At 42.6% G+C, this 13,272-nt stretch overlaps 1 pseudogene; it reads right to left on the bottom strand.

Annotated features, from left to right (window-relative positions):
- Positions 1-313: 313 nt before the first annotated feature.
- LOC132249338 (ELL-associated factor 2-like) lies at positions 314-12,353 on the bottom strand (annotated as a pseudogene).
- Positions 12,354-13,272: the final 919 nt, after the last annotated feature.

The raw sequence follows: 13,272 nt of genomic DNA, 5'->3' as shown, positions 1-13,272 counted from the left end.
AGCGACTGTGGCATTGATGCCTGCACAGTTGGACGAGTAAAAAATTGGCTGATGGGGTGCACCCAGAGTAGTGGTGGACGGGTTGTACTCAACCTGGCGAGATGTGAGCAGTGAGGTACCCCGGGGCTTGGTCCTCAGGCCTGCACTGTTTAACATCTTCATCAGCAACTTGGACGAGGGGGTGGAAAGCACACTGTCCAAATTTGCTGATGACACTAAGATGTGGGGCAAGGCGGACACACTTGAAGGGAGAGAGAAGCTGCAAATAGATTTAGACAGACTACAAAAGTGGGCAGACGAGAATAGGATGGGGTTCAACATAGGGGGACATTAGGTGAGAGCGCTTAGTCCCCTCATCTTCTGAAGTGCTAGAACTGTTTTCACTGCTGGGCGAAGAGGATGACGAACTTTTTGAGTCAGATGAACTGTCATCAGAACTACTCATTTGGTCCATGATACTGGCTTCGGCCTTTAGCTCTCTCTCAATATCATCCATAGGAGAAGATGGAGACATCTTTTCTTTGGGTGGAGAATTTTTAACGTTGTTTCGAGTCTTATTGGCATTTCGCATTTGCTGCTGTTGCTGCTCAATACGAGATTGAACTAACTGCTTCTTTCAGCTCTGGTTTTCTTCACAGTGATGTTGCTGCTAAGTTTCTCTAGGCGACATTCTCCAGTGTCGTGGTTGATAATTAAGATACATTCTTTTAAATAAGGCTTCTTTGAACTCTTGAAAACAGTTACTGGTGGGGTAGAACCCTCAATGTTTGGCAGCGTTATTGTCACCTGTTCGCCTTTGCCAACTTCAAGATCTCCTTCACAGGATGTATCAATGCACAGCCACTGGCGGTAATATTTGAACACTCGTGGCGCATGGACCAGGTCCCGGAGGACTGGAAAAGGGCCAATGTGCTCCCCATTTTCAAGAAGGGGAGGAAGGAGGACCCAGGCAACTATAGGCCAGTTAGTCTCACCTCCATCCTATGCAAAGTCTTCAAAAAAATTATCAAGGCTCACATTTGCGAGAGCCCGGCAGGACAAATTATGCTGAGGGAAAACCAGCATGGGTTCATAGCAAGTAGATCATGCCTGACTAATCTAGTCTCTTTTTATGACCAGGTTACAAAATGCCTGGACGCAGGAGTAGGGGTTGATGTTGTATACTTAGACTTCAGGAAGGCCTTCGATACGGTATCCCACACCATACTGGTAAACAAGTTAAGAGGCTGTGACTTAGATGACTACACAGTCCAGTGGGTGGCAAATTGGCTAGAGGGTTGCACCCAGAGAGTCGTAGTGGATGGGTCGGTATCGACCTGGAAGGGTGTGGGCAGTGTGGTCCCGCAGGGCTCGGTCCTTGGACCAATACTCTTCAATATCTTCATCAGCGACTTGGACGAGGGAGTGAAGTGTATTCTGTCCAAGTCTGCGGATGACACAAAACTGTGGGGAGAAGTGGACATGTTGGAGGGCAGGGAACAACTACAAGCAGACCTGGACAGGTTGGACATATGGGCAGAAAACAACAGATTACAATTCAACAAGGAGAAATGCAAAGTGTTGCACCTAGGGAGGGAAAATGTCCAGCATACCTACTGCCTAGGAAATGACCTGCTGGGTGGCACGGAATTGGAAAGGGATCTTGGAGTCCTAGTGGACTCCAAGATGAACATGAGTTGGCAGTGTGACGAAGCCATCAAAAAAGCTAATGGCACTTTATCGTGCATCAGTAGATGCATGACGAATAGGTCCAAGGAGGTGATACTTCCCCTCTATCAGGCGCTGGTCAGACTGCAGTTGGAATACTGCATGCAGTTTTGGGCGCCACACTTCAAGAGGGATGTGGATAACCTGGAGAGGGTCCAGAGAAGGGCCACTCGTATGGTTAAGGGCTTGCAGGCCAAGCCCTATGAGGAGAGACTGGGGCACCTGGACCTCTTCAGCCTCTGCAAGAGAAGGTTGAGAGGCGACCTTGTGGCTGCCTATAAGTTCATCACGGGGGCACAGAAGGGAATTGGTGAGGTTTTATTCACCAAGGCGCCCCCAGGGGTTACAAGAAATAATGGCCACAAGCTAGCAGAGAGCAGATTTAGACTAGACATTAGAAAGAACTTCTTCACAGAGTGGCCAAGGTCTGGAACGGGCTCCCAAGGGAGGTGGTGCTCTCCCCTACCCTGGGGGTCTTCAAGAGGAGGTTAGATAAGCATCTAGCTGGGGTCATCTAGACCCAGCACTCTTTCCTGCCTATGCAGGTGGTCATTCTCGATGATCTATTCAGGTCCCTTCTGACCCTAACATCTATGAATCTATGAATAGATAAATGCAGGGTGCTGCACCTTGGGAGAAGGAATCCACAGCATGCATACAGGTTGGGGAGTTCCCCTCTCGAAAGCACGGAGGCGGAAAGGGATCTTGGAGTCATTATTGTGACTCCAAGATGAACAAGCTGCCAATGCCAGACCGCAGCCACCAAGGTCAGCTGTACCTTGTCATGCATCCAAAGGTGCATCTCAAGCTGGTCCAGAGAGGTGATACTCCCCCTCTATGTGACTTTGGTCAGGCCGCAGTTGGAGTACTGCATCAAATACCGGGCACTGCACTTCCAAAGGGATGTGGCCAGCCTGGAGAGGGTTCAGAGGAGGGCCACCCACTTGGTGAGAGGGCAGCAGGACAGGCCCCATGAGGAGAGACTGAGGGACCTGAACCTGTTCAGCCTCAGCAAGAGGAGGCTGAGGGGAGACCTGGTGGCTGCCTACAAGCTCATCAGGGGAGATCAACAGCAAATAGGCAGAGCCCTTTTCTCCCCAGCACCACCTGGGGTGACAAGGAACAATGGTAATAAGCTGATGCAGAATAGGTTTAAGTTAGAGATCAGAAGGCAATATTTTCCAGTTAGGGTGGCCAAAATCTGGCACCAACTTCCCAGGGAAGTGGTCCTTGCCCCTACCTTGGGCAAATTCAAGAGGAGGTTGAATGATCACCTGTCTGGGGTCTTGTGAACCCAGCATTCATTCCTGCCTGTGGCGGGGGGTCAGGCTAGACGATCTGTTCAGGTCCCTCCTGACCCTAGCTACTATGAAACTATGAAACTAAGTAAGTGTCTGAAATGGCAAGTAACCTGACCTGCTAAATAAAAGGGGAAACTCCATTTTAAACAAGTTGTGTTGTCATTCATTTTAAATAATGCAAATCAATTTTAAAATCCACTCAGAGAGCTGGATGCTTTTTTGACTCATAGGGAAGAGTTTCAAACAAGTTAAGTGTTTAGTTACATAAAGAAGTAATGTGTGTATATTTTCCAGTAACAGTTTATATTGGCTAGTCAGTGACTCAGAGTCATTCAAAGAGTATTGGGCACTTCATAAATTATATCTGTAGACATGGCTCCTTTACATCATAATTTTACCCATGATGCAAATAGTGATACCCTAAAATAAGGGGAATGAAGTGAGGAATGCAGTGACACCCAGTTAGTTCTTGGACCTGTTCAGACAGTTCCATTAAAGCTTTCTTTTAATGGGAAATAAATTCATTTCTACTGCAAAAACAAAAGTGGGTTTTCAGGAGTAATTGAACAAGCAGAACTCAGCAACATGTTGATCTAGCTACATACTTACATAGTCCCTATTCCCATAATATCTAAGCACTTCCATGTATTTCGTAATCTTCCATGTATTTCTCTCTCAAAACACCCTTCTCTGGTCCTTAGTCCCCCATTTACGGATGGGGATCTAAAGTGCAGAGGCACAGGTCACACAAGAAGTCCATAGCAAATCTGTGATGCCGATATCCGAGTCTGCTTAAAATTCAAACAACTGGACCTAGGGAGTTATTGGAGAGGTATTTCACACAGAATGGGCAGAGGGCATTGTGGAGAAAGACATGGTTGTTCGAAGATGAACCAAAAGTGGACATCAGGATGAAGCTACAGAGGGAATGAGCACACAAATGTCCATTCCTGGGTTTTTTTACTAGCACAAACTGTGCTTGCTGTCATAACAGTTGGGTGCATAACCCAGTAACGTAACTAAGGCAGAACAGCTGGGGTGTCTAAGGTGGGTTGACCCGGAGGGTGAGTGCAGAAAAATAGCAGCTGCTGCCACAGCCACACAATCATGCCAGTGATACAATGGCAGCCAGACGTAGCTGCTGCTTCTGTGGATTATAGCTGCCCTGGGCACTCAGCTGCCTCGTTCCGCCTCTGGTTTAACCTTCCTCATGGCATTCACATTTGGAAAGGTGCTGTGCTGTTTCCAAAAAAGAATTTAATGTAGATGTTGTAACCATGAACACCTGGGGAAAAATCCTCAGCATGGCCATGTATATTGTCTTCAGTGGAGTAATGATGTTTTATACCATGTGAAGACCAATCCTTAATGCCCAGTTGTTGATATAAGGAAAAAAAAAAGCTGATTTCAAATTACAAAGTAGTGTTATATGAGCCAACATTTAACAATTAATAATGGGACTACTTCACAGGGTGATTGGTAAAATTTACTTCTTACGAAATTTTGAGAGCTGGCAGAAGTCTTAATTAAAAACTATGCTTATTTTCAGGATTGTCATGGAATATCAGTGGTCTACAGGTGTTATGCTGGTTCTCTGGACACCACTGCGTTTTTCCCCGGCATGAACATGCATGAAACTTCTGTTGAAATACATAGGGTACAAGTCATTAGTTTGGAAAGGCAAAATAGAAATATGGCATGCAGTGTCAAAATTAAATGATAGGGGGCCTCTCTCTCCTAAGGACATTTGTACTGCATACTGCACTCTTTTCCTTACTGGGCACAAAGTATAGGGAAAAAACGGCTTTCACTGTCCTCTGTGAAGATGGAGTTTTATTTCAGTGTGAAGGAGTGTATTTTGCTGAAGAACACATGTGGAGTAGCAAGGTCATCTCGAGCCTTACAGAAGTTTTCCTTCAGGGTGTGTCCACCGGGGTATGTATGGGGGGATTAGCTGCCACTCCCCCAGTTGCCACCCCAGCTGAAGTATGACATACAATTCAATAGTTCTCCAGGGACAGCAGTCAGAATGCGCAGCAACTGTTTGAAGGGAGGGATTAAAGGACATCATAAAATCTTGCAGCTAAGAGAGCGAAAGGAATATTTGCATGGGGCACCAGTAAATTACAAAGCTCTGGGTGCATCAAGAGATATTCAAGAAGAGAGACACAGAAACCCCTTCAGAAAATACAGTAAACTGCATGGTGAGTCCTTAACACTGAGACAAAGAAACAAACAAAACCTTGCAGCGGTTGGGAACAAAGGGGGCACAGAGTCAACATCCCAGGCAAATTCTTTGCTCCTTTCCCCTAACACTAAAACCTAAGTTATAAATCACTAGTGATTTCGTGCCATGTATTAATCATTTATGTGGTTTAGGTACCGATTGGACGGTAGATGGTAACAGCTTTGAATTGATCATTGTCTAGCCCAATATGAAAGAGAATGGGTGGCAGAGAGGAAGGTTAGAAATGTTTAGCCTACTCACACCCAAACAAAGGACATCTGTCATTGACACTGGAGCCTGATCTGTCCTTGACACTGGAGCCTGGAGGAGTTTTGACCTCTCCCTTCCTCTGCCTCTGGCATTCAGTGGCTCACAGCTAGCCACAACATATAAAGGTATTTATGAAAATAGAAACATTTAAATTTTAAGAAATTAGATCAAGCCACGCAAAGAAGTGACAAAGATGTATGGTGATATTCCAGTACCCAGTTAGGGACTGGGGCTCAATCCCCTGAGAAGCTGGCAACACCACGAGAGCCTCTGAGAACCTTACAGCTTCATTCTCCACATTCAGCTGCATGCCAAGCCTCAGGCATACAAGAAAGATACAATCATGATTTAAAATTCAATTTAAAAAGAACTCTTTTTTTCTAAATTACCAGGATCAGCTCTTCAGCTGGGGCAGACTGGAACATTTAAGTTAATGGAGCAACGTCTTTGTACCTCACATCAGGAACCGGTCTGTAATTTTACAAACATTAACTAATCTCGGGGAGAGGCTGGAGAGATATTGACTAGGATAGTAGAGAAATAGTGTGTCCTGTGTTTGTTCAGGGGCTTGGACTAACTGACCCTCCTGCTCCCTCCCAACCCTATGACTCTCTATGATGTTGCTGAGTAACAGAGGCATTCCTTTAGCTGTAATGGTTCCTGCTTTACAAAATAGTTCACTATTTTCCAGTTCAGAATTACTGTTATTGGTTTGTCCTAGCTCTTTCCTTTTTGCTTCATCTTCTTTTCAGTGTATTCACCTTACTAAAAATGACTAGCAAGGGGCCCAATTGTGCACAGAAACCAGGCTGGCGAGTTCTGGTTTCGTGCAAACTACGTGACAAAAGATGCATTCAGAAATGTTTTGTCTGCAGAATGTAAGTCTGCTCCAAACAGAGGCCGATCCTGCAAGCCCTTACTCTCGTGAGTCATCCTGATTCATACAAGTCCTTCTGTTGCAGACAACTGAGCTACTCATGAGAGTAAGGCTTTGTGGGATCAGGCCCTACAGCTCATTACAGCATACTGTCTGTCTGACTAATTGCACAGGGTTATCCTATCATTTAACCTTTTAAATAAAAGAACACATGAATTTCTATTTTAAATCTTTGGCAGGCAAGTTGACTTCTTTGCTTATCTCTTCATAGGGATCAAAGAATCCTGCCTTGTTATAGGCACTCACAGACTATGGGCTGAAAGGAGAGAGAAGCGTTTGCTTTCCCTGATCAAAATCAGATTCTGAAGGGTGATGTTTTCTATAACATTTAACAAAGCCACATTGCTAAGGAAAGGAGGTACAGTGGCTTCTTCATGTCCAGTCTTGCCTTAAGTACAGATCCTTTTTTTCAGCCAAAGAGTTAACTATTTCTCCAAGGGCTTGCCTAGTGCTCTTATGTTCACATTGCTTTATCTCATACTCCATTTTATGGTGAAGGATTGCACTTTAGGAAAATATAACCCACCAATTTGGTGGTAAACAAGCTTTGGCTTTAAGACAAAGCTTGTTTTAATCTCTACGATCAAGCTACAGATCTGACCATGTTTTTTAACAAACCTCTTATGAAGAAATCCTATTCATGATTATTATCTATATGAGAATAAAAATGTCTAATTGCCTTATATTAAATCTGTATTTATCAATTGTGGCTTTCTCTGGGAAATTATAATTTGCAAAAATGCTCTACATTCCAAGCTTTAACAGTTGGAGGTGGATGTCCTTAAGGATGGGAAAAAAAGTTCTTTTTTAAATGGCACATTTACTAATTATAAAATGCTCTTATCTCTCTGCAGCCAAAGCCAAAATGAACATGTGCCTTGCACTAAGAAATCCCAGGATTGTCACAACTTGTGCCAGCTGTTGAGGTTATGACACCTGTGCCAGCATCGCCAGCTCTGCCCACTGTCATCTGTTCCAACTGTTCCATCTGCACTGTTTGTACCAATTCTCCCATTTCTGCATCTGTACCTTCTGCAGAAACGGTTCCAACAATGCCAGCTGTGTCATTGGTGCCAAATATGCCAGATGTTCTATTTGTCCACCCTGGGCCAAATCAATGTAGTTTTGTGCTCATTAGTTTTAGCTGGGAGATTCTATTTCACAATTTTTGAGAAGTGCTTAGATAGAATCAATGCTAAATCACCAATACAACTGCTTTACATCTATCTAGCTGTAAACACAACTTTGTATGTCATCATACATTCTGTCAAAATGATTTTGATCATATTAAATCATGCATGATGTTACAAGTTCAGTCTTAATGACAAGATATATTTTTTCTTGTAGAGAATGTAACTGCAGAGAAATGAACAGGAGAAAAAAGATATAACACGCAGGCTGATAATAAACTTAACGGTTACAAATAAAATTATGCAAACACCAGTGTTGAACTGATTAAAGAATAGTGGGCCTGATTTTAATTGCACTTATAACAATGTAAATCAGGAGTTACACTGATACAAAAGTAATGCAAACAAGAGAAGAATGGGGTCCTTTATCTGTCTTGTGTGATTTGCTCTTCACTTACCTATCTACTGGTCTTCTCACTGACAGGTTCACCCTTCTATATAAATATGGATAACATATGGCACCTTTTCTGTGTTTTGCTAAAAATATTGCTAACTATAAAATTCAGAGATAAATCCTCAAGACATTATGTATTCTTTTATCTGCTGCTTACTCACAGAACTCTCCCATTCATTTCAGTGGACCAGATCCTGAGTAGTTAGATTGTCCATTACATCAAATGGGAATATTGAGTGCAAAATACCTTTCAGGATTTAGCTCACTTACTTAAATAAGGGTTTTGTCAGAATAAGAAACAAAAAACAGATTTTTTCCACCTTTACTCATATTAGGTAAAATTCATCCTAGTGAAGAAGATCTATACAAGGTCTATGTACCACTCAAATACCACTTAAGCTGTCATGAAAAAATGTAAGGAAGGACATAAATAGTACATATTGATGACCCTCTGTATAAAGATGACATTCACTCATTGAGAAGTACTGGGCAATTCCAGTGAAATCAATGGGCACCTATACACATGCCCGATTCCTGCTCTAATGTATTCTAATTAGAGTGTGCCAGAGCGTGCTAATTAGCATCCTCCAGCAGCCTCGGCATCATGTATATTCAGCACCTCCATGCTACAAAATGGTGGCAAGGGCACTTTAAAGCTTGTTGAACAAGCTTCAGTTAAAGTGCCCCCAGTGACATTTTGAAGTATGTGGATGCTGAATTTACAAGCCGCTGTAGGTGCTTTAATCAGAGCAGCTCATGAGAGCTGCTGTAATTGAAGCATCCCCCCTCAGAGCATGTGTAAAGACACCCAGTATGACTGCTCATGGAGTAGGACACCACTCAGCAAGAATGAGGGCAGCAGAGTCTGACCATTAAAAGATCAAGACCCAAGGTATTAAATCAGTGAGATCTGATCATATCAGTAGGGTTTCTTCCTGCAAGGTGGTGAGTGCTTCACAGAGGTATTGCATGCTGTGAGCTCTAACAGACCTAAGTGGGAGTTAAATGTGCTCAACACTTTGGCTGTGGTACTCAGCATCTTGTAGTGTTGGACCCATTGTGTTGGAGGTCTAGTCTGTGTTTTTATCCATCCCCCCCCCTCCTGTCATGTAGGCATTACTCATCCCCACAACAGACAGCAGCATGTCACTGCAGAGACATTGTGCCATGTGGGGAGCCAGCAAATGGTTTGCATAAACTCAATCTGCAACTCCAAGCTATTGGAATCAACAGAACTGACAGCTCATCAGCAAAGAAAGGTACAAATTAAAAAATAACAAGTCAGTTAACCTAGGAAGGGGGGTTGAGAGACAGAGAGAAAGAAGAGACAGTTAATAAAGAGGGAAACAGAACATACACAATGAAAAACTGTAGACCCAATGGTGCCCTATTAAAATCTTCATGACAAGGAATCTCTCCCACATGGAAGTGGAGCTCAGCTGTTAAGTGAGACAGAATAGCAGAGAACACTGAGATGTGAAACTCTGCAGACCTCTTCAATCTTGTTCTTTAGCTGTCATGAAGAACAACTTTATTTTAAAAGTTCCATGAATTCTAGGCAGTTTATAGTGCAATTTGTTCAGACAAGAACGCAAAATTAGGTCACTGTCTGCTCTTTATGGTCATTTATTTGACATGGTTAAAAAACAGAAAAGTAAAATAGAGAGAAATGTTTTGCGTATTTAGGTAGCTGTGAATTGGCAAGCAAAGAGACACAGACATCTCTCTAATTAAGAAACTATTTGTGCAATCTCTCAGACAAAACTTCCTTTGAAATCAATGATTCATTACTTAAAAAAAACCCCTTAAAGTTGCAAATTATACAACTCGATTTCACTCTTGTTGTTCCCTCTCTATCAACCCTTCTATCATGTGCTATTGCCACCTTTTATGCCTCCTCTTTATTTATAAGACAGGAACTTGCTGAAGACATCTTGGGGTCATTGGAAATATCATTGGCAAATTAACTGGGGACAGGTGATATCTCAGATGGCTGGAGAAAGGCTAACATACAGCATGTGTCCTTGTTGCTCCTGGGAAAGGCTGCTGTCATGCATGCCCCGCCTACCTACTCTGTCTTTCACACACTAAATCCAGAAATGCAGCAGTGTACACCTCCCAGGGCAGCCCTCCCAGGGCAGCTCTCTATAGCAGCTCTTAATGTCCCTGCATGATTAGAAATGGCCATGAAGAGTAGCTTCACTGATACTTTTCTAAGTTTGGCATGTGATAGTGGGAACAGATCGGTGGAGAATATTCAAAAACAGGCACCCTGGTAGCAGTGGAGAAATGGTGGAGACATATTCATAGTGCTTAACTTGAAAAGGGAAAATAAGGAGGACTTTGGATTTATAAACTAGTCAGCATGACTACAATCCCTGGGAAGTTACTAGAGCAAATGATAAAACAAATTATTTTTTGTTTTCATTAGTAGCCAGCGTAGAATTATTAAGAACAATCCATACCAAATCCAACCATTTCTGTCTTTGATACAGTAACTGGTTTGGTAGAGAGGGGCAAAGTGCTGAACATAAAATATCTGAACTTGAGTACTTTTTGATATGGTAGTGAATGACATTCTCATTAGTAACCTGGAGAAATGTGGGCTAGATAGGATTACCAAAGTGGGTAAAAAAACCCGAAGAAAGAGCAACTATTAATGGATTGGTTTCAGATTGGCAACAGGTCTCAAACTGTCTGTTTTGAGATACAAAAATAGAAACCTTACTGATCAGGTCTGCAGAAGACACAAAACTGGAAGGGGTTGCAAACACTTTGCAGGGTAGGATTAGAATCTCGAGGGTTCTTGATAAATGGGAGAACTGGCCTACAGACAAAAAATGAAATTCAAAAAATACAAATGTAAGATGCTATACATAGGAAAATAAAGTCAATACACAAATACAGTGTAGGAGATAAAAGACTCACTAGTAGCACTGCTGAAAGGGATTTGGGTGTTACGGTGGATCACAAACTCAACATGAGTTAGCAATGCAATGGTATTGCGAAAAAACCCAACAATTCAATTTGGGGTTGCATTAAAGGAAGCATTACATACAAGACACAGGGGGCACGTTGTCTACACAAGATGCTGACTGCACAGTAGCTTGATACTACTGCTCAGTAGTGTCACATGGCAAAAATTGTGGAAAGATGCTACTGCACAGCAGTATTAGGCTACTGCACAGTAGCGTCACTTAAAAGTCATTTGCTGGCACTACTGCATAGTAATTTTGGTTACTGTACATTATTTAGTACTTGCTTATACAAATACTAAATAAATGGACAGTTACCACTGTGCAGCAGCATCAGTGTAGATGTGCTCAGGAGGTACTAATAACTACTTGCTGTACTTGGCAGTGGGTAGGTCTCAGCTGCAGTACTGTGTTCAGTTTTGGGTACTGCATTTTCAAAAAGAGGTAGAGAGGATCCAAAGGTGAATGACAGAGATGATAAAGGGTTTGGAAAGCAAGCCATATGAGGAAAGTTTGAGAAATCTAAGTACGCTTAGTTTGGACAAAATGGAGGCGAATGGGACAAGATAGCAGTGAAAAAGAAAATGGAAAAAAGTGTTCTTCCTTGCCTCAGAGAGGCAAGGGACAATATGAGTCAATGGGTTTAAACTGCAGCAAAGAGATTCAATCTCAATCTTCTTAAAACAAATTTCCTAAGTATGAGAGCAGTGAGACAACAGAACAAGCAGCTCAGGGAAATGGTGGAATCTCCTTCTTTGCAGGTTTTCAGGCAGAAGCTGCATGGGCTTCTTTCTGGGATCATGTAAGACAGCAAATCCTGCATCTTTGGGGGCAGGGAGGAGTGAGGAGGATTGGACTATGTGACCCTTTAAGTCCCTTCCGAGCCTATAATTCTACATTATTATATTGTAATATTAATTTAGTATTTCTAATAAGCAATAAGCTATGATAGGATGTGGATTCATAGTCTATTAATGTCAATTCCAGTCTTCAAATGCCTTCAGCGACTTAAGAGATGTACCCATAGCCTCCTCTCTGGATACCAGTATATGAGGAATCCTGGGCAAGGTTCTATGTTGCATAGCAAAGAATTCAAATCTAAGGGGAGAGTGGTGTTAAGGTGGCCTAAAGCAAGATTGCTGGTCTCCCAATCCTTTGCTGATCTGGGAGCTGGAGAGAACACAGTGCAGTTCAGATAATCCTGGGACCCTATACAACCTCGTCAGGTTACAACTTACAGCTGTCTTCCTCAGTGGGAAGTTGCACTGGTCAAATCCTTCTCCAGCCAAATACAGGGCTTTTAGGACTCCTTTATACCACCCTGAAACTTTTACCTCATATAAATGAGCCATTGTGGGGATGAAAATCCCTAGCTCATCACCCTGGTTATATCATTTTGCAAGAATAATGGGTTATTTATTTTACATTTCATTAAGTACATATCATTACATTATACACTATTTCATTAAAATACAGTTTGGGGATAGAAGGAATTACCATATTTACTTGAATACAAAATGAGATCCTTTCCCCCAATCAGCATGGGGGGGAAAAGCCCCTCATTTTACATTCACATACAAGGAAACTGCATTAAATACATTGCCTACAGTTGGATGACTGCTAAAAGCAGCATGTGCTCAGTAATGGAAACCCACTATGAAGTTGATTAAATGCAGGTGACACAAACTACAGGTGAAAATGAAGTTACAGGAAGTGACTGTTCATGATTTTCTATTTGCTGATGATCGTTCTCAATGCCAAATCTGAGTCTGGAGTATGAACCATTTCTATTCAGCTTGTGACAACTTTGGTCTCACAATCAACACTCAGGAGACTGTGTGGGGGCACAGAGGTATCAGTCAAAAAACAAAACTGAAGGTCTACGAAGCCGTTGTACTGCCAGTCCTGAAGTATGTATGTGAAACCTGGATGGTATACAGATGCCTGGGCTTTTTCCCCTGGATGGAAGAGCACACACCAACTGCAGAAACTTCCTTAGCCTGACAAAGGGTTGTTGAATCTGAAAGCTTGCTTAATAATTGTTCTCCAACTATTTAAGTTGGTCTAATAAAAGACATCAGATTCACCCAAAGAACCTTGTCTGCCTATGTCCTTAGACCAACACGGCTACAACCTACACCCCTGTAATTATGCACCCATGCACCCATCAATGTCACTTTTAAATCATCACAATAACACAAAGGATCACCTCATTGCCCTCCCCCTTTCAACTCCCCTTCCTGTTTGCCCAGTCCTTTCACTCATCATCGT

The sequence above is a fragment of the Alligator mississippiensis genome, chromosome 1, assembly GCF_030867095.1.
Source record: "Alligator mississippiensis isolate rAllMis1 chromosome 1, rAllMis1, whole genome shotgun sequence".
NCBI lineage: Eukaryota > Metazoa > Chordata > Crocodylia > Alligatoridae > Alligator > Alligator mississippiensis.
The sequence above is the reverse complement of the archived record's forward strand: the minus strand, read 5'-3'. Positions and strand labels throughout refer to the sequence as shown.